The sequence below is a fragment of the Coptis chinensis genome, chromosome 8, assembly GCF_015680905.1.
Source record: "Coptis chinensis isolate HL-2020 chromosome 8, ASM1568090v1, whole genome shotgun sequence".
NCBI classification, from domain to species: Eukaryota; Viridiplantae; Streptophyta; class Magnoliopsida; order Ranunculales; family Ranunculaceae; genus Coptis; species Coptis chinensis.
Window position 1 is genome coordinate 70,809,025 of NC_141463.1, and position 23,090 is coordinate 70,832,114.

Sequence of the window (23,090 nt, forward strand, 5' to 3'; positions counted from 1 at the left end):
AGCAAGACTTGTTCGTTGGTAACGGTCGGATGGTGGAAAGTGGTGGCCACTTGTTGGATCCTACGAAGGTGATTGTACGGTTTTTCATGGTCTAGACCATGGTAAATAGGTAACAATCCAAAGAAGTTTGGCGGAATGCAAAAATCACCTGCAATCTCATTGAGTTTAATGCATGAAGCAGGTCCTTCCAGTAAGGCAGTATAGAAGTCTGAAAGGGGTTTCTCTACTGTGGGATTTTCCTGAGCCATAACTATGGGAGGTAATGACAACTGAGATACTTGACGAGATTGGTTTACGGAGGAAGAATTATGTCTAGAGGATAACTTATGCAGTTGTTTATTGTATTTCCAACGACGATATGTATGTTCTAATTCCTTATTAGTACCAGACCGTAGTCTCATGCAAACACACATTTTAATTCTAGGCTCATAAAGAACGAATTATAACATGAGGATTAGTAATTATGGAAGGAGGGAGGTGAACCACGTCCTCCTGAGCTATTGCTAACGTGAGCAAGGGAGCTAGGATAACATGTGAATATTCCAGCAGCCAGGTCACATGAGAGAATTGAGGGAGATTGTCCATGCTAGCATGTTCCTTAATTAGAGAACCTCAATCTTTCAAGTTTACTAGACACTGATGGAATAGGAGGATAATTGATGATGGTATATTATGTGATTATTATATAATTATGATGAAATTTTTTTATTAGGATTTTTTTTTTAAGTTTACATAATTAATGTATTATGGAGAAGGGGGAAAAACACATCGTGCAACCCTATATGTAGCCTAAACATGTGATTAGATTATGAAACATGCAAATAAAGATGAGAAATGCCAAAATAGATGACTAATCATGTAATTAATATTCTAATCATGCAATAAGCACATGCTAGTTATACATAGGAAGGCTACACATGCAACCCTATATTACTCATATGTGAATAGAAACATGTCCTACACATGTAATAATATAGCTACGCATACATAAAATATAACCTACACGTGTAACTAGATGCGAGATAGAGGAATATCAAGAACGAACTCATGCAAATTAATGCCGCGTATGTGAATGGATGTAACATACACATACAAAAATAATCTAAGTAGACTGGTTAAAATCACACAGACATCCAAATATATTCGAATCATATTAACCGTATTAACGTCAATATGCAATGACGAAACTCACATACTCAGGAAAAATTCTATACATGCAAAGAGTTCTCATGCCAACATACAAATACGGGATGGAAAACAGGTTATAGCAATTAACCAAACAATTTTCTCGACAAAGTTTGACAAGGAGTGTAAGAATGCGAAACTTGGAGCTTCCCGCAACTTCACCTATTAGAATTAAGCGACCGAATTAACTCCTGAACTCGTGAGCATACTGGAAGTTAGTTAAATAGGTCCAGAGAGTCTAAAACAACACTGAGAATAGAACTAATTTGGGCCTAAAAAATGGAGTGATGATACTCCAGGGCAGTCTCGCTCGCAACCCGTCAAAGTCTCGTCCGAGACTATGAGATAAGTGCAGTAGTTTAACTTCTTACAGCGTTCTTAGAATGTCCTAAGGATGATAATTCCGATCTGGTTCATAGGTACCTGTAAGCAGAAAAATAAAAGTCAGTACGAGCAGTTAAGAGAAACGTTAGAATCGCAAAATAAATGAAAATTTGAAAATTTGTAAGAGAAGGGGGTTATCCAGTGATGTATTCCAATTGTTATATTAAATGTCTAGAGTCATTAGGCGTGCAACGGCGCCATTTGATAATCAGACTTTTTAGGTTTGTTCTTTCGAGTCCAAAATCTGTAAAACGTCCGACTAGTCAAGTTACATTACTCACGTGGGTTGGTAGCATAGATCGAGTAAGGGATCGTCCAAACCTTAGGACTAGGCAAAGTTCACAACTGAATTTACAGCTTCAAAGGAATTAGTGAGTTGGATTTTAGGTTATTTCTTATGTTGCTCAATTAAAACTTGGAATGCAAGTTAACGTAGAATTACAAAGATTGATTTCTTAGTAAACTAGATAGAGAGAGAGAGATACAAGAAAAGGGTTAATCATAATCATGCAAGGTCAGTTACAAATTTTTAGAGTACCTTATCACTACAGTTCTAATCCGTCTCGAGTTCATAGACAAATCCGAAACGATGTCGAGTATCGATCCCTAGTAAGATGTACTCATCTCTGAGTTCATATCACTAGCATGAGGAGTTGAATTAACATTCCATCTCTGGAATATCACTTCAACTCCTGGTTTAATTATACACCAGCTGGGCAAACTAGAGGGTTAACGACTACCATAGGATTTCGCACGAGACTTGACCTAGGGTTAACTGGGTCTCGCACGAGACTGATCTGGAGTATCATCACTCCAAACTTGATCAGACTCTGTCATTTTGGGACCGGATGTATAATCAAAACCTATTTTCCTAAGTAGTGATTATGGACTACTAAAATGTAACCTAATCCTCACATGAACATCATTAACCCTCCCCTTGGGAGGGTTTTAGCTCATGGTCCTTGGATGGATTTTATGTCTTACATGTATGAAATGAAAAAGTAAGAAGAAGCAAAAGAAGAACTGGAAATTTAACTTGAAGAAAATATATTTTATTAGAAGTTCAAGACCTCCTGTATCAACCTAACACAAAAGCTTCAAATGGGAGAAAATACCATGCATGAAAAGTAAACTGCAAAAATGGAATGCAAGAATGAAAAATGGAATGCCCACTTTCTCCAACATCACAAAGATACACCCCCCCCCCCCCCCCTCTCTCACGTGAAGCCTTCCCACATGCCATTTATTACAAGTTTGTCTTTTTATTTTCAAATCATCCAAACTTTTTTCACACCTTTTCTAATCAAAAGTCTAGTCATGCATTTAATTTCTTGTCTTATCTTGTTTTGCAAGGCGTCCAGGAGTGCCCATAACTTGCCATTTGTCCATGCATGATGACTCATCACTTTTTATGGGCCCGCAAAGTGGGTCCACGTGCTGTGTCCAGTGGCAGCACGGGATGTTGGCATTTTTACAACTTTCTGTCCTTGCGTAGAGCTAGTCGCCCTGGTCGTTCTGGCAGTTCACTTGTCAAAATCGGAGTCCAGGTTTGAAAGATGTGAGCTTCGAAAGTTTGCTACTTCTTTGCACGTGGTCCCGTTCTTTATTGGTTTTGTCCCGTTGGAATCTTCGGCTCTAGTCAGGCTTTTTTGGCCTTCATTGGGGCCGAGTGGGAAGACTTCAAGTATACACAGTATTCTCGTGTTTTAATACAGGTTTTATCATCATATTCACGTTAACTGCGAAAACCTGCAAAAGTACGAAAATATAATTATTTCATGATTATTAAACACATAATTACCCTAAAATGATATGTCTCTACGGGGTTTAGTATTATAGTTTTGGGTGCTTATCATTTTGGCTTCTTGTAGTTGTGCGTGTTTGTTGTATGAACATACCAAGTTCAAATTTAAACCATGATCTAGCTTTTCAAATTTGATAGTTGTAATCAGTATGTGATTGAAGTTATTGTTTCTTTTATAGTTGATTAGGAGTTATAGCTTTTCTGATTTTGGTTCAAATTTTATTGTTTAAGGTGGTAATTCTAATCAGTTTGCACTAATGTTCTACCACAATTACTATAAGTATTATTTATTTATTTATTTTCTGTTTTGTGGGGGTGGGTTTTGTTTCTTTGTTTCTTTGTTTCTTTGAGTGTGTTGGGATAAATTAAAACGGTATAGTGTTAGTGACGTACTATTATGGTGCCCGTGTTTAGCGTTGTCAACTGTTTTCTTATTGCAAAGTGTAGCATTTATCATACACTATGTTAGTAATTATTCTTGCTGCATAGTTTTCCTTTTCTTTGATTCTCCTAATTGCTTACTTGAACATGCATATTTTCTAGCTCTAATTGGATGGTTGTGGTGTTTGCTTTGTTGTTTGTGATGACACATTGCTTGTAGCTTTGTGATGCAATTTTTGATAGAATAGGATGTGCATGTGTTGAAATTATTGGTAGATTCTACTCTTTTATATTTACACCAAACCCCAAACACTTGAGCTGTTGGGACTCCCGGTACAACAAGGTTGTGATGATTCTTAACTCTTTGTTGTAGGTGTTTGCTCTGTGAAGAGTCCTTCAGCCATTGATAAACAGAGACAAGCTTTCAGTTCCCATTGGAAGTGAACTGGGCGGTCTTCTCTAAATGGGCCTTTGAATTTTTCCAAGGTTTCAACTGTTTGGGATAAAGAGTAACTGTGTAATATAGGACAACAAAAATATTGGTCGATTTTTCATTTTTCCGTGGAAACTATTTTTGTGAATCATTGAATATTAATACATGAATTCATACTCTTTTCTTTTTTGTAGGTTGCTATTGATCTTATTAATCCCCAACACTACTCCTGATCAGGTATATCTAAAATAAAATTTTCTATTATTTTTTTGTTATTTCAATCTGTTTTCTTGTTGCTATATACTTCAATGGGTTTGATCACTCGGTCTATATTATTGTTGTTATATACTCCTATTCTACAAAATTAATGATCACTTGCTGCTAATTGATCTCTTGCAAAAATGATATTTGGTCAACTTGGTCATCATGTCATTCATGTGTGTTTGTTACATGTGTTTCATACCCCACATCAAACAATATATTTATTTTTGAGTTCGTCTACCCCGAGGATATCCTCATAGGGACGACATCCGATACCGTTGGATCCGAGATCCAACGGTCCGAAAATCAAAAACAAATTCACATTCTCTCTCTTCCTTTTTGTTTTTGATTTTCGGACTGTTGGATCTCGGATCCAACGGTATCGGCACACTCATCCCTATAGGGATATCCTCGGGGTAGCCCAAATCTTTATTTTTTCTTGCTGATGTGTCAAAATGTCTCATGTAGTCACATTTTTACCTTAGGCACGACACTTGGGCCCTAAATGTAAGTCAATCATGATGTCTGACGGGTGTTATTTCTTGCATGAGATACATAACCGCGTAACCACCTTTTATATATCATATCATGGTCACTTAGGCTGAGTCCAATGTTCTGGTCTGCCACTCTCTATCTCTATTTCTCAAAATAACAGTGTTATACGGATAGATAGTAGGTTTGGCGAACCAATGGTTTGAACAATCCTATGCCATTTGAATTGGTACGGTTTGAAACCCACTTTTTTTTACGCCACTTCGACCAGCGCGGAATGGGAAAAAAAATAATTAATTAATTAATTAATTAATTAAACTATTCAACGCCTCTTCAAATGGCGTAGAATAGAAACCCAAATTTCTCAAAAGACAAAAGTGCACATGCGCCCTCTTTCTTCCTCAACCAATTTCGCCCCACACACCTTCCAATTCAACTGCCCCCGCCACTTCCCCTCCACTCAACAATTGGTGAACACCACCACCGAAAAGAAAAATCTTCCAATTCACTCACTCTCTCGTCAATCCGTACGATAAAAGAAGTTAAGGTTCAAATTTCAGTTAGTTTTTCTTACAATTTCTCAAATTTGAATTTTATTGAATATTTATTTATTTATTGTTAGTTTATCTTGAAAGATGAAATATGTTATCGAATCAAAGAATGAAAATTATAGTGTTGTAATACATTATGAGATGTTGTTATCCGAATTGATGTTCTGTTGGGGAGATTTCTTCTTCGTCTTCTTCTTTATTGATTTGATTAAATTAAATTTGTACGTACTATTCTTACTGGAAAAGGGAAATTTGTTTTAAAGGTTTTCAGATCATATCACGAATCATATGCCAGTAATTCTTAATTTACTTCGATTTGGTTTCTGTTGATGCTTTAGCTTTTATATTGAATGTTTGGTTTCACTTACTGTTGGAGCTTTTATTGTTGGATTTCATCCGTCGTTTAGAGTTAAGGATCGTTTGTTTTTGGTGAGGAGGAAGTTGTTAATGGGGGTTTGCTTTCGATTGTTGGTAGTTCGTAGTTCAATGCAAGGGGGTGTTCTTAATCAGCACGCTTTTCCGCTCACACCCCACTGCATTGCATTATTCTAGTCTAAACTCGATGCAGCTTATAAAATAAAAAAATCAATAACAAGTCGAAGAAAGAAGACTGAAAAGTGAAAACAGTGTCGCTTGGATTTCGATCGATTTTCTCACTGGATAAGTCTTCCTCCCATTTCAATAATAATTTGTGTATCCTTAGACCTTACTAGAAACCATAATGCATGAGTGGGATTGACTTGAGGTCTGCAAAATTAAAATCGGTGAAGAAAGCAACATATGGTACTGTAGCAATCAAAAAAATCAAAAACAAGTCGAAAAAATCAATTTTGGATAGGATGTAGCAATATGGGTTTTGGGAATTGTATTTGGCATTGCTTCATTTATGGTTGTACACTTTGTCTTTTCATGTGGTATTGTGTATGAGAATTATTTTTCAAGTGGTATTGAATATGAGAACTTTGTTTAATAAGGTTAGCTTAGTGTAGTTTGTTTCGTATTTGACTCATGAAACACGGTAGTTTAGTAGAATTATTGTTAAATTATATCTTCATGTACATTGTTTAATTCGAGTTAATCTCCAGTAAAATATCCGGATTTGGGCATGTACTTTGGAGTTCAAGGAATAGAAAAAAGATCGTGAAACAAATATTTTCTTATTCAGAGGATACAAATCTTACTATTACATCGGATGATCCCACGTTGTATGAACGTGTTGTTCCAAATGAAGAGACACATATATCTTACAGTCTTCGAAATAGTAGGACAGTTGCAAAAACTGGTCTCAAAGGGACTTGGACTCCTGTGTTGAAGTTGATCAAATTAGTATACACCGTCAAATTTAGGCAATTTATTAATGACATTGGGTTTAACATTTTTGCACGAATAGATGATGAGCAGGCCGACCATGCTTTAACAGAGGCCATTGTGGAGAGATGGTGGGATTCTACCCATACGTTTCACTTACCGTGTGGGGAGCTAGGAATCACGCCACTTGATTTCACTATGTTGACTGGTTTGCATATTGGAGTTGGGAAGCCGCTGGCTTATGATAAAAGCTTTGAGTCATTTGAGTTGGCTGAAGAATATCTCACATTGTTAAATGAAAATGACATTCCGTATGGTAGCATCAAGTTGGTTCATTTGGAGCAATATACGTGATATGCCTATTCCGATGAAAAAGTGGAAAAGGATATGTTTTTACAAGCTATTATGTTGTATGCTACTGGTCATATTTTGTGTCCAAAAAGCAATAGCACGGTGCGTTTGGGGTATTTGGCTAGTCTTATTAATATAGATGATATTTGTGGTTATGATTGGGGAGGAGCTGCGTATGCGTACCTAATTTGATCTTTGGACAAAGTATGTCGCTATGGCACTAAACCTGGGACTAAAACTATGTCGGCGATATGGCAAGTGCTTGAGGTAATGAAAATTAATTACATGTTATTTATTAAATTAAATACTTATTTATTTTAATTTGTAAGTTAATCTAAATTAATTGTGTTTAGTACTGGTATTACTCTTATTGCCAAAATGGCATGCACGTTAGCAAAGTACCTAAGCCTAACCAGTTTCCAGCTATAAATAATTGGGGTCCAAGTTTTCGTCAGCATGCCTCAGGTGAAGGTTGTCATCCATATCAATCTTCATCAAATGCAACTGTTTGATGGTATTTTGTACTTCATTAAGATGCTCAGACATTGAAGAATTTTCTTTGTACTTCGAGTTAGCAAATTTCTTAATGAGTAACACTTTGTTTCCAACAGACTTTCTCTAATAGAGGTCTTCGAGTTTTTTTCACAAGTTAAAAGCAGTAGTCTCTTGGGATAGATAGTGGAATACACTATCGTCAATCCACTGTCGAATGTACCCAATAGAATTTTTCTATCAAGTTTGCTCCACTCGACCACAGATATTGTATCCGATTTTACTCCTACATTCTCAATGGCCGGGTTGTGTAAAGTCTTTGTAATAAAGCAAGTTTTCAATCTAGGCTTTCAAAATAGTGTAGTTATTTCTATTTAGACTAGTCGTGCGAGTGTTTATAGAATGATCCATCTTCAACAAACTATTTTAACTCAAACCTCCTCTTAAGAATTTAATCAAACACATTTCGAGCAAAATTTGAAACAACAACCTTTGTGATTAATCTAACCACAGCTCTAATATCACTTGTTGGGAAAAACAATATCAATCGATCCCCACTAAGATAGCTTGTATATAGACACTCTAAACTCCAATCAAAATATAAGCTTTCACTACTACCAACAACCTCTATTTGAAGCAATGGAATTAACTATCACCAAACAAGCAATAACAAAGTAAACTAAAAACATAACACAATGAGGCAAGATTTACTGTGGTTCGGCCAATTATGCATCGTCTCTCTCTCTCTCTCTCTCTCTCTCTCTCTCTCTCTCTCTCTCTCTCTCTCTCTCTCTCTCTCTCTCTCTCTCTCTCTCTCTCTCTCTCTCTCTCAAAATTGGTTTATCTCAAAAACATATATTGCTCAAAAACCTAACTTTGGTTTTAGAGTATTCTGAAATTTCAATGAGCTGCAAAATTTCGGTTCCAACCGACATGCCAATGTCGAGATATTGGCTTCCATTCGACGCGGTGGCCTCGAGCTACTTCCTTTCGGTTCGATATGGTCAGATTGTTCGAACTCAATTCCAGAAACATTAGCTTCAAATGATGTCATGGGGTCGTCCAAAGCTGCATGTGTCAATGCCACCATACCATATATTGAGTTATCGAAGAAAAAACTTTTTTTTTAAGAAGTTATGGGTTAATGCCGACCCAAACCTATATTGAGTTAAAACCTTTTGTAGATAGATCCTATGGCATCTTCGTGAACTATTACAAACAATTTTTCCTCAAGAGGACATATATGACAACTTAGATTTTCATTTTCAGGGGAACAAGATTTAGCAACCACCCTTATACAAAAGTATAACTCTTCCTTCTTCGTCCCTGAACACTCCACCATAACATGCAAGAAGATTTTGGAGTGTACCATCACAGTTTAACATAACAGTATGAGGAGGTGGTTTATTCCATTGCATGTGCTTTGTCCCTATACTTTTATAGCTCATGTCGATGCCCAAACTATCCATCATAAGTCTTGGTGCCCATGTTATCAGCATTCTTGAGTTCCTTCTGTAAATAGAGCTTCATTTTTTTTTCATTATATCCTTTAGAACTTGAGAAGGAGAGTGGAATCTCTTCTTGAATATCCTGCAATTTCTCTCGTTCCACAATGCATAAATCACTGCACTAGCTACGGCCCTTATAATCTCAGAATCAGATGTATTCTTCCTTGTTCTTCAAAATATCATGTATCGCTCTTGATTTGAATCAAGTACATCTGCTTCCAATCCCATACTTCTTTTAGAGCCTGACCACACCTCCTTGGCACAAGGACCTAACAGTTAATTACAGTCTCAAAACAAAATACTTCCACCAGAAACGAACAGTCACAATCAATCTAGAATATCCTAGTGAGCATATTTGCCGCAGTAGAAATAGCTACTCTAATGATGGCACATTGCACTATCTGCTCATGGGAGCTGGCATCTAAAGTGAGTATATTAAACTCATTTGCTTAACATCATGCCCCACAAGTTCATGTCCATCCATATTGTTCTTGAAAGTGCTATATAATCATTCAACAAAATCAAATATTTGAGAAAACGAATCATGAAAGGCTAGAACAAGAATAGTTTATAAGATAATACCGTGGCCTCATTGTGGCAGTGACTACAGGGAAGGCTTCATTGCAACAAGGAGCACGAATCTTGCATCTTCTACGATAATGAATGTGTTGTGAATATATAAGTGCGGAAACAACGTTACCCACAACAAACGGATCAATCCTACACAAAGATCGATCCTTCACACTAGAAAAGACTTCAACACCCTCCAAGCAATATCCCAACACTTCTCAATATCAAATAACAAGCATATAAAGTAAAACAATTAATGTAAAGGAAGAACAAACCATAAGGCGAGAGATATATCGTGGTTCGGCAATTTGCCTACTTCCACACTGCGAGTTCCAAGCTTTACTGGATGTCCTGAGTAACAGATTACAAGTCTCTCAATTCACTCACAAAGAATGAACACTCAACTCACAAAGAATTGCTCTCTTATAATCTCTCTCTTTCTTGGTTTTGGAAAAAGTTAGGTTTTCCAAAAAACTGATTTTGTTTTTATACCAAAAACCAAAATCGCGGTTACTGTAGCGAAGCCCACAAAAAATGACTGGCGGGTGTGGTTGGTGGCGCGCTTCTTCCGAAAGCGGGTGGCGCCAAAAACATGGACCATGAGTGCGGGTGGCGCTTCTGGCTCGTGGCAGCTCTGAGATGTGAAAACAGAGAAAAACTTCTTTTTTCTCTACATTCTCCACCTCGGTGAGGTTTTAACACATAAAACCAAGCCGAACACATCAAAGAAGATCACATCCAAGTAAGAACACCTCCGGAAAGGAAGACTTCGAAATAATCGCCCGAAGCGGCTATGCCTTACTGGGGCTCTTTCAAACATGTAGGATTTGGAGCAAGTCCAAACGGTGTTGGAACTTAACTCCGGTGACAACTTTCGTCAAGATATCGGCGGGGTTGTCATGGGTGTCTACTTTTCTCAAGTGCTACATCACCATCATCAACGACATCCCGTATAAAGTGATAACGGACATCAATATGCTTTGGTCCGACCATGATGAACTTGGTTCTTTGCCAAATGAATAGCACTCGACTATCACAATACACAAAGAACATTGTTACGCTTTCAATACCCAAATCATCTAGAAGACCTCGAAGCCATATTGCCTCTTTCCTTTGCCTCGCCCATCGCCATATATCGCGGCCGGTAGTAGATAGAGCAATCAGTAGCTGTAGCATATAGACCTCCAACTAACCGATTGCACCATGCATCATAAACACATAACCGATGAGTCGATCGCCGTCTATTTAGATCACCTGCATAATCGGAATCCACAAACCCGGTCGGACATAACAAGTGCCTCCACCATAAGCTAATCCCACATCCAAAGTACCCTTCAAGTACCTTAGTACCCATTTCATCGCCTCCCAATGCCGCTTCCGGGATTTGCCATATACCCGGCGACAACACTAGCGCTTTCAGTGGAAATGTCCGCGTGTGCACACCATAGCATACATCAAACGCCCACGGCACTTGCATAAGAAACATTTGCCATATGCTTTTTGTTCCTCCGCTGAACTAGGGAGAGAACTTAGTGAAGAAAGTCTAAAATGCCCAACTAAAAGTGTAGAAACCGACTTTGCATTCTCCATACCAAATCGAGAAATTACTTTACGAATGTATTTCTTCCGAGATACAACTATCCGCCGCTTCTTCCTATCTCTGTCAATCTCCATGCCGAGTATCTTCTTGGCTCCACCTAAGTCTTTCATCTCAAACTCGAGCTAAGTTGAGATTTCAACTTGTCTATCTCCACCATGCTTTTGGAAGCAATAAGCATGTCATCTACATAAAGCGGGGAGATAGATGAAGTCATTACCACGAAGCCTTCTAAAGTAGACACAGTGAGGTCATACTTGCCGGTGTACTCATGTTGCATCATGAATGTGTCAAAGCTCATTACCATACCATTGCAGGCGATTGCTTTAACCCGCATCTGATGACCGATTCAATTTGCATACATAATCTTCTTTTCAAAGAACGACAAACCCCCGGGTTGTCTCATATAGATCTCTTCTTCCAAGTCCCCATGCAAGAAAGCAGTTTTCACATCAAGTTGCTCTAACTCCAAGTTGAAGTGAGCAACTAAACTTAATAACACACGAATGGACGTATGTTTGACCACCGGGGGAAATACCTCATTGTAGTCAACTCCTTCATTCTGTGAAAAACTCTTTGCTACCACTCTTGCCTTGTACCCAGTACTGTCGGACTCAGGAAGGACCTCTTTCTTTCTAAACACCCATTTACTGCCGATAGTCCTTTTGCCCTTTGGCAATAAAACTAGGTCCCATGTGTGATTTTTATCAAAAGATTCCATCTCTGCTTGCATAGCTACCAACCAATCTCTGTAATGAGTATCTCTAATAGCTTCCTTGAAGCTATCTGGCTCATCATCTTTGATATTCAGTGCATATGCCACTAAATCCACCTGACCATAGTGTTTCACCGGCTTCTCGTGCCCATACTTGTGCATTTTTTAACTTGTCTCGTGGCTGTGGTCGGCCACTACAAGTTGTGGATGCTCTTGCTCTTCTTCCTGTTCTTTGTGTGGTTCCATGATTTGGTACCTCATCATGATCTAACCGGTCATCTGGCAGATCGGACAACTCAAGCTCATTAGCTTGAAATTTATAGACTTCACCATTTACGCCTTGGCTACTTCCGACTTCTTGAAGATAACACGGAAGTCTCATCAAAGGTAACATCTCTGCTGACCAGGAACTTGTGGTCTTCTAGACACCACAATCGATATCCCTTTACCCCATTTGCAAAGCCTAAGAATATGGCCTTCTTAGCTCTAGGATCTAGCTTGCTGTCCCTCACATGGTAGTAAGTGTCGATCCAAACTTCGCATAAAATACTATAATCAATTTGGGTTACGACCACACCTCATAAGGTGTCCCGCAATCTATAGCTGGTGCGGTGGTGACCTATTATGCGGGTAACATGCCATGGACTTTGCATCGCCCTAATACTCTTTTGCCTAGGCGGCATTAGACAATAAACATCTTGCTCTTTCAAGCAAAGTTCTATTCATCCTCTCGCCATTCCATTCTGGCGTGGCGTGCTTTTGGTATCCGATTAATGCGGCAATTCCCTTGCGCCACGGATGTCTTGGAAAGGTCCATAGGTATACTTTCGATTACCATTGTCGGACCGTAATGTCTTTACCTTCCTATATCTGCGATTCTCAACCCTTGCCTTCCACTTCTTAAATGTCTCAAACACTTCATCTTTCGATTTCATCATATACACCCACACATAGCAAAAGTATGATCATCGATGAATGAGACATAATAGCGGTTACCTCCCTTGGAAGCCACCACGGAGGGTCCCAAACATCCGTATGCACATAATCAAGGATGCACATTTGTCGTGTGCTTGCTTGACTTGAACTTGACTCTCTGATTTGCTTCCCATAGGCCTTGAATGCTCCACGGAACCCCATACTTGGCTTCTTCAAGTTCTTCAAGAACACAAAACAGACAACTCGGACAAACCCTTTTCACTCATATGCCCTAACGATATGTCATATCTTAGTGCACTTTCGGGAATCATTTCTACATGTACCCATCTAATCGCTACATCGCTTTATCACCGTACTACCTATCGAGTATACAAGGTTCCATATTTTTACCCTTCATAACAACTAAAGAGCCATTAACAATATTTAGGACTCCACCCCGCTACAAACTTGTGGCCTTTGGAATCAAGGTACCAAGAGAAATAAGACTTTTCTTTGGCTTTCGGGAACATGTCTCACATCGGTTAAAGTCCTCACTACACCATCATACATATTGACTCGTATAGTTCCATTCCTCCTACGATCTTTACAAAGCAAGCGTCATTACCCATTAAAAGCGGAACCACCATCAATGCTCTCATATAAAGTAAACCACTTTCTATTCGGGCACATATGATAGGAACATCAGGAATCAAGAATCCACTTTTCGGTCATATAGTCTTGTGTGGGACACCGAGAGTGAACTCATCCTCTTTAGAGCTGAAGCATAATTTGCCTCAATTTTTGCCTTACCTTTCTTTGACCATCTCTTGTTCTCTTTCTTCGGGTGAGGGACAATTACTTGCATAATGTCCCTTTTCATTGCAATTGAAGATCTGTACATATTTTAAAGGCTTCTTTGACTTGGACCTAGAATTCTCATTACTTGAATAATTACGTTCATACGAATTTCCTCTTGCCACTAGCCCCTAACCTACATCAATGCTATTCTCTACACGTGTCTTCTTCATCAACTCATAAGAAAGAAGTGCACTTTGAACTTCGTCAAGTTCGACGACTTCTCTGTTCATGAATGTAGTCATTAGATGCTCATAGCTTTCTGGCAAAGAGAATATTAAACATGTCGCTTGATCCTCATCATCCATCTTCATACCAACATTTAAATAATCCGCTAAACGTCGACGGAACTCACTAACGTGCTCTTGCATCGTTGAACCATCGACCATCATGTATCAATAAAGACGCTTCTTAAGGTACATCTTGTTCGTCATGCTCTTGGTCATATACATAGACTCTAGTTTGAGCCAAATACCGGCAGCGGTATTTTCTCCCATCACACTATACATAACCTCATTAGCAAGACATAACCGAATTGATGAACAAGCGAAGATCGAACTCTTCCCAATCATCATTACTCATACTCACCGCGCCTTTAGATTTAATCCCCTTTAAAGCCTTGTGCAAACCTTGTTGGATGAGGATGTCCTTTACTTGGACTTGCCAAATCCCAAAGTTATTCTTCCCATTAAACTTCTACTTCAAGCCTTGCGTTTGACATCTTAGGAGCCATCTTTCAAGTTACACACAATAACTCAAAAAAGCGGTTTCACCTCGAATTTAATCGAACACCTTGTCTACACAAATTTTGAGCACTAAACTCAAAAATCCTAGGTCGTATACCTAAGCTCCGATACCAATTATTGTGAATATATAAGTCGCGGAAACAAGCGTTACCCACAACAAAGCGGATCAATCCTACACAAAGATCGATCCTTCACACTAGAACAAGACTTCAACACCCTCCAAGCAATATCCCAACACTTCCGATATCAAATAACAAGCATATAAAGTAAAACAATTAATGTAAAGGAAGAACAAACCACAAGGCGAGATATATCGTGATTGGCAATTTGCCTACTTCCACATTACGCGCGAGTTCAAGTTTTTCTTGGATGTCCGAAAGTAACGATTACAAGTCTCTCAATTCACTCACAAAGAATGAACACTCAACTCACAAAGAATTGCTTTCTTTATAATCTCTCTCTTTCTTGGTTTTGGAAAAAGTTAGGTTTTCAAAAAGCGATTTTGTTTTTATACCAAAAACCAAAATCGCTGATTCTTTAATAAGCTCACAAAAAAAAATGACTTGGTGAGCACGGGTGAGCGCCCCGGTGGCGAATTCGGCAAAACACTGGACCATGAGCGCAGGCGCGCTCTGAATGTGAAAAACAGAGAAAAACTCGTTTTTTCTCTACAGAATGCATCTAAAAACCGACTGGGCCAACAAACCATAAATCGAAACACAAGCCTCAAAAACAAGAAAAAAGAAACAACTACCATGGGAAAAAGACTTAGTCATATCCCATGCATCTTTCCAAAATCCAGGCGTTCATTAGCAGATTCTTCCATACTGAACCGGCTCGGGCTTTGGGTTTAAGTGAGTTGGTTCAGCGCCAATTTACCAGTAGCTAGCATCATCTTCTTCCTCACACTGCTTCAACAATCGACACACATCATTCGAAAACGACCCTAAACTTCCACCCTACATAAAAAATCCAAATACCGATTTCAATTAATATCACAAAAAAGTATTTTATTCACTTTTGTTTCTCATTGTATATCTAATTTCTATGTATGTGGTGAAGGCATGAAGAGGTATGTTTGAGAATGAAAACGACATTGAATTTGAGAATGTTCAGATTCAAGAAGCAATCAATGCGAAAGCAGTTTCTCAAAACCTTAAAAAAACACTGATTCATTACTTATATTGAACCAATAGACAAACATGAGAATGTTTCCTTAAACCATTTTGAAAACAAGCTTGATAGATCAAAATCGACACATCCGCCGTTAAGCTTCGAAGCACATCCAACAACGATTGTGTTTCCAAGTTTCTACTTCCACCATTCATTTTCTTCTTTCAAAAATAGCAGTCTTGTTTATAAGGATTTAAATAAAAGAAGAAAACCCACAGAGTTATTTTGACGCAAAATTGGGTCGGCCCCAGTTTTTTTTGTGGGCCTTCATGTTGTCGGATACCGTCCAGCTTTCAAGACTGTCACAGTGTCCAGCACACTTATACAGCCAATAAATTAGCTCCAAAGCCCAATTTCGTTTCAAAACAATTATAGAGGACATAGTTTTTTTTTATAATCGCTCACAAATCCAATTTTCACGTTTTAATAATCCATGGACTCAAGATTTTAATTAAAATAACCCTCAAGGACAAAATAAGTTAGCCTGTTTTTTCTTATTTTTTTAAATCCTATTTTTACCCTTCAAAGTTACTCATCGTTATTTTATAAGCGATTCAATCAAAACACTCATTCTCTTATTCTCACCATTTTGTAGGTTCATAGTGGATTATTAGTCAATCATGGAGAAAAAGATTCAAGGAAGGAGCACAAAGAGATGCAAAAAATTCGAAACATTAGTAGACTGGTGATCATATTAGTCATTTGTCTGATTTCTTGCTTCTACATATCCTTTCTTTTCTAAAAATGCCAGATGTAGTTAGAACTGGTGTACTCTCAACTAGATGGAGAGACTTGTGGACCTCGATGTCATGTTTAGATTAAAAAATCAGAAACATTAGTAGACAGTTAATGGTGATCGTATTAGTGATTTGCTAGATTTCTTGCTTCTACATATCCTTTCTTTTCTAAAAAATGTCAGATGTAGTTAGAACTAGTGTACTCTCTACTAGATGGAGAGACTTGTGGACCTCAATATCATGTTTAGATTTTGGGATTGCCGACTGGAAAGGTAAATATTGATTGTTCATAGTTCGGTAGCTATGAACACTATAGCTACGAGCTATGAACAATGAGTGTTCATAGTTCATAATATACTATGAACAATCAATGTTCATAGTTATGAGCTATGAATATTCTTTGTTTTTACCACAATTAGACTATGAACAATGATTGTTTATAATCATGAGCTATGAACATTCTTTGTTCATATCACAATTGGATTATGAACAGAGATTGTTCATAGCTACCAATGAACAGTGATTGTCCATAGCTCGGTAGCTATGAACAATCATTATTCATAACTATGAGCTATGAACAATGAGTGTTCATAGTCCATATTGTACTATGAACAATTAATGTTCATAATCATGAGCTATGAATATTCTTTGTTCATATCACAATTGGACTATGAGCGATTGATTGTTCATATTTAAGAAAGTATGAACACTCATTTAGCCCGCCATAAAGCTATGAACAATTTCATTGTTCATAGTCATGTACTTATAGGCGATAATTGTTCATAACAGTTGTGGAATAACAAAGAAGAATATTCATAGCTATGAACAATGAGTGTTCATGGTCCATATTGTACTATAAACAATCAATGTTCATAGTCATGAGTTATGAATATTCTTTATTCATACCACAATTAGAATATAAACAATAGTGATTTAGTCATGAGCTATGAACATTCTCTGTTCATATCACAATTAGACTATGAACAGTGATTGTTCATAGTTCGGTAGCTATGAACACTCATTGTTCATAGTTATGAGCTATGAACAATAAGTGTTCATAGTCCATATTATACTATGAACAATCAATGTTTATAATCATGAACTATGAATATTGTTTCGGCTGGGACTTTTATTTTTTTTCTTCAACCCATATTTGACCTTACAACTATCCAAACCGATGTTATTTCGCGTTAAGGGTAAACATGAACTTTCGTCCACCCGTTCTTTATGAGTTATTAAAAAAAAAAGTGTCCTAGATTTAATTTTTGAGCATGTCTTCAGTGCGCGAGATGTAGTAATGTGTGGATGATTACTTTTGCCATATAATACACGCAGACCCCTTGTGATTTGATAGCATACCATACCCTTTGGATCCTTAATTGTTACGATTTGTTTTTGCCATATAATATAAAAATCACGGATACCGTGTAATACCTTGATATGAATGGGTATCTTAGGGATTTGATAGCATACCATACCTGCGCACCATAGATTTAGCCTTAATTGTTCGGGCGATTTGTTTTTGAGAGTCGCTCTCTATATAATAGCAGTAAAAATCTTGAGATATTTATGTGCCCCCACCCTGGATACCAATTAGCCGTGTAATAACGTCTGAAAGTCGTTGATGGTATCTTATCCTTTGGTGATGGTGGTAGTGTGGTGGTGGTGGTGGTGGTGGTGGTGGTCGGTGGTGGTTAGGGTAATGGAGTTATTTGGAAAATAAGATAATGAAAAGGGAATTTTTAGTAATTCTTTTGAGTTACTAGGCCTTTTTTCCTTCAAAAGGCCTTTTTCCTTCAAAAGGACACACAAAATTTCTCTGTTTCTATTGCAAAGTAATAAAACTTCAAACACTGAATCACCAGAAAATAAATATGGATCCGCAATATGATTGTTCTTCAACAACGTCCTCTTTATCTACAGCTGATGAACTGTATGCCTCCTTACATCTTGCTAGCGATATTCCAGCGATTGTAATTAGTCACAAGAGAAGCGCAGGTCGAACCAAGTTTAAAGAAACGCGGCACCCAATTTACAGAGGTGTGAGACAGAGAAATGGATGTAAATGGGTGTGTGAAATTCGTGAGCAGAACAAGAAGTCTAGAATTTGGCTTGGGACACATTCTACACCTGAAATGGCAGCCACAGCTTACGACGTGGCGGCGCTTGCGCTTAGAGGGAAGTTTGCGCCACTCAATTTCCCGGATTCAGCTTGGCTTCTACCGCGACCCAAGTCATCCTCAGCTGAAGATATCAAATCCACAGCTTCTCAAGCTGCTCGAGCATTTCGTCCAACCGATGTGACGTCAGCCTCATCCCCTTTGCTCACGTCAGCCTCATCCCCTTTGCTCACGTCAGCCTCATCCCCTTTGCTCACGTCATCCATTTCAACAGCTTATGTCAAGTTGGAATGTATCAAAAGTTTAGAGATACTTCCAGTAATTTCAACTCTAGAGGAATTTCCAGTAAATTCGAGTTTAGAGGTATTTCCAGTAATTTCAAATTTAGAGATACTTCCAGTAATTTCAAGTTTAGAGATATTTTGGGACGAGGAGGCAATGTTTGATATGCCAAGTCTACTTGACAGCATGGCGGAAGGGTTGCTACTGACGCACAGTAAGCAGAAATCATTTGATTTTGATGACGTGGCCTGGACCCTGGATCTCTCGTTGTGGTCCGACTGATCTCAGTGATCTGCAGTGTACTACACATCAAAATATCATACAGAAGGTGGCGAATCAATTCATTTTTGTTAAGTTCTTCCAAATTTTGTTGTATTTCTGAATGTAAATTTATATACTGATGACACAGAAAATCTACAGTAAATATTGGATTTCTAGCAACTTACATGCTATAGTTTTGTACTTCTTCAACTCTCTAGTGTCTTCAACTCTTCAGTAAATAACAATTCGTTTCAAGCTCCTTGAACGCCATCAAGAAGCCTTGGCCAAGATGAAATCTAATCATAGAATCGCATGCGTAGGTTTAAACAACATAGAATTATTTAGTTAAATATTGGGGACAGTTTATGACGGGTGATTTTGGACAAGCCTATAAAAACAGTCGGCTACCCCAATTTTAAAATAAATAAATAAAATTATTTTAAACATATTTAAGTTTTTATATGGCTCTTTTTTTATTAGGCTTACCCAAAACAAAAAAAGTTATTTACTTATTCTTATTTCTTTCAAAAAAAATTTTTTTTGAATTCTTCTCCAATAATTTACCTCACACTCTAAGTCTCTGCCAATATTTTTCTCACCAGTAAACATGAGCATGAATAAGTTATACCAAAGTAATGAGCATGAAAAAATAAAAAATAAAAAAATCAAATTTTGACGAATGGGAGAACTTAGAAAATTATTATACTTTGGATTACTACAATGGACAAGTATAAATACCCACGTTTTTTGTCCAACCTAAGTCTCAATCAACAACTAATGATTTTGAATTCTGAAGTGCAAGATTACAATACCATATTGTTATTTTTGTTTTTTTTTTTGCCCTTATTAGAAATACCCCAAATAAATTTGGGAGATATTATTGGATTGAGGCGGTTAGTGGGGTATGACAAAAATTTTAGTTAGTTATGGGGTATGGGAGTGGTTTTATGGGTGTGTCCAAGATCGATTGGTTTACATCTTGATTATCATGTATATGAAAGGAATTAACTAAGGGTACCATTTAACTAGTATTTGGGGAAATTAAAAAGAAATAAACTGATCTTAAATATCAAATTAATAGAACTTACATTTCCCATATCAATAACTGGGTGGTCTTGACACACTCATAAAAACACTCCTATACCCCATAACTAACTAAAGTTCGTAACTGACTAAAGTTTTTGTCATACCCCAACAATCTCCTCAATCTAATAACCAGGATTTGAGTTTAATTTCCCTAGTTAAAAAACCAATCCATTAAAACTCCCTCAAATTGTAACAACTCACAAAACCTCTATGATATTTAGAAAATAAGAAACTGACAAAAATACCCCCTACTTAAATCCAGGCCCAAGACAAAATTTGTCCTAAAACTAAAATTCTAAAACCACATCTTCCTTCTCTCCAAATCTAAAATTTCTACTGCCGAGTTGAATGAAAATTACTTTACAAGATGGTGAAACAACGTAGAATCATCAACACGAAAGAAGAAATCAATATGTAAAAATTAACTTTTCATAGAAAATTAATATGTAAAAATATATTTTCATAGAAAAATTACTATGTAAAAATAAATTTGCATACTGAAATTTCCTCGTAAAAACAAATTTACATAGTCATGAGATATGCAGATAAATCACTATGTAAACATAAATTTGCATACTGAAATTTCTATGTAAAAACAAATTTACATAGTCATAGACTCACACCCGCACATAAAAATCATTATGTAAAACTAAATTTGCATACTAAAACGATTATGTAAAAACAAATTTACATAGTCAGTCACGGGATTTGCTGAGAAAAATTAATATGTAAAAATAAATTTGCATACTTAAATTCCTATACGAAAACAAATTTATATAGTCACGAGAACCCAATTTATTCTAATTAGGAAGAAGAAAGAAAAATCAATAAAACAAAAACAAATATTCACAATAATCAATCGAAATGAGAAAGAGAGTGATTCTTCACGGTGATTTCTTGTTTCTTCATCATGAAACCACGTTATTTCATTGTTAAACTTGATTTCTTCATTGTTGAAAAATATTTATTTTTTATCAAACCTAATTTAACTTGTTCGATCTTCTAATTTTAATATTGAATTGTGTGTTATTGAAGTTGAATTAGTGCTCTTCTTCGTTTAAATGATTGAAAGAGATTGAAGTAGTGTTCTTCTTGTTAGTCAAGGGACACAACATAATACGCAGCGGATAAAAAATTAAATAGCCTATGTAAACAACCCCATAGCTAAAACATATCTTTTTGCACATATAGAGTATGTTTTCAACATGTACGTAATAGAATATAGAATCATAAGTATGAAAACTTACTTATGAAGTGTGTTTTATCAAATAATCTCCTTGTTAAACCTTTTGATTAATCCGTCTAAAGCTCATTGACAATGTTTCTCCAAGCCAACAATATCTTCTAGTAATCAAGAACTCAAGAGTATCTCTCTCTAATACATTCTCGCTCTCTCTTTCTCTTTTGTATTTCAATATTCAATTTTTGTACTTTGCTTCACCGAATTGTTTCCCTATTTGTAGACCTGTCATACAAGATTAAAAACCCCCACGTTTATCTTCCCATTTGTTTCTCATTCACTACCCACGTAGGTGCATGGATAAGTTATATAACCTCCCACTTCTATCAAGAGAAAATAAGAACAAAACTTCTATTCTTTTGTTTTTCACGTGATGGATACAAAATAATAGGGATAAATAGTGTGGGTACAAACTCTTTATACTAAATAACAACATATGCCATTTTATTCAGTGACCTATAATAAAATATAACATCATATGTCATTTATAGGATTGTATAAGAGAATATACTAAAATTGTAGCTAGTGGAGCACATCGTCAGATTGCTTAGGGATACTTAATTACTGGCTAATCTTAGGCTAACCAATTGACCAATTAATCAGTAAGCTTAGAGCTACGAGTGATGTGAGATAGCTATATTACAACTGAGCTCCCAAATTAAGTATTATCTATAGCATAGTCCCTTCTACAAAATATTTCTTTTATGAGAATAAATTCCTACTAACCTCAGTATCTCTTATAGACCTTTCGAGATTCAAATTACTGTTGAACCCATAGTCTATAGAATGTCATTCGGATTCTCAAAATAATGTTATCAAATGAGAAACCCTTTCTCATAAAAGATGTTACCCTATAAGCAAAACATTTTGATACATGTAATATTACGTATAATAGTTTTAGAAAAAACTATGGAAAACATTTAACCTGCAGGACTATTTGATAATTGGTAACATCTATTCATTTCTGAATCGTAGATATTCTCCCATTTAGTATGGGCATGGATCCCTTGTTAGAGTTTCATTGTTACTCAAATAGCTCATCTACTATCCAATATAAACCATTTAATGAATCCCATTTTTGGATTCAATATGATTTAATCAAGACAATAGACTACTATTTAGTGACTAATAAAATCCTCAGGTCTAAGGACTTATTAACTAATATTTTGTGTGTGAAAGATATCTCTCCCTGACAGTAAATTTTACAAAGACATCTTTCACTTGCAATCGGTCAGTGTACATTTAAGCACCTACGTGTTGATGAGTAATACTCTTACTACATAGGTTGAGATATAACTATTTTTCAATAATGATAATCATCTAACACCATGGCAGTCATATAAATAGAGTGCCCAACTCTATCCAAATTAAAGTTGTGACACTTTTAGGCATAAGAATCTGGTAGGCTAAATCTCCTGTGGTAGCTTAATCCTAACTACTTAGCCATCCTTTAATATACCTAGGGACCTTAATGGTATCATATACCTCATTGATCATCTCATGTTCAATGGAAATGATCATTACCCTTTTTAAGAACTAGCAAAAGGCACGTACTGCGCACGTATTCAATTGTGGGCAGCCGTTGTTTAACTTTCTCACGTGATGAGGAGACCCACCAATGAAGACACATGGCAAAGTTTTGA

General features: G+C 36.8%; 1 pseudogene across 1 annotated transcript; it reads left to right on the forward strand.

Moving 5' to 3' along the window:
* Positions 1-18,252: 18,252 nt before the first annotated feature.
* LOC147482758 (dehydration-responsive element-binding protein 1B pseudogene) lies at positions 18,253-19,301 on the forward strand (annotated as a pseudogene). The gene has a single exon (XR_015205821.1). The product of XR_015205821.1 is annotated as a dehydration-responsive element-binding protein 1B pseudogene (transcript).
* Positions 19,302-23,090: the final 3,789 nt, after the last annotated feature.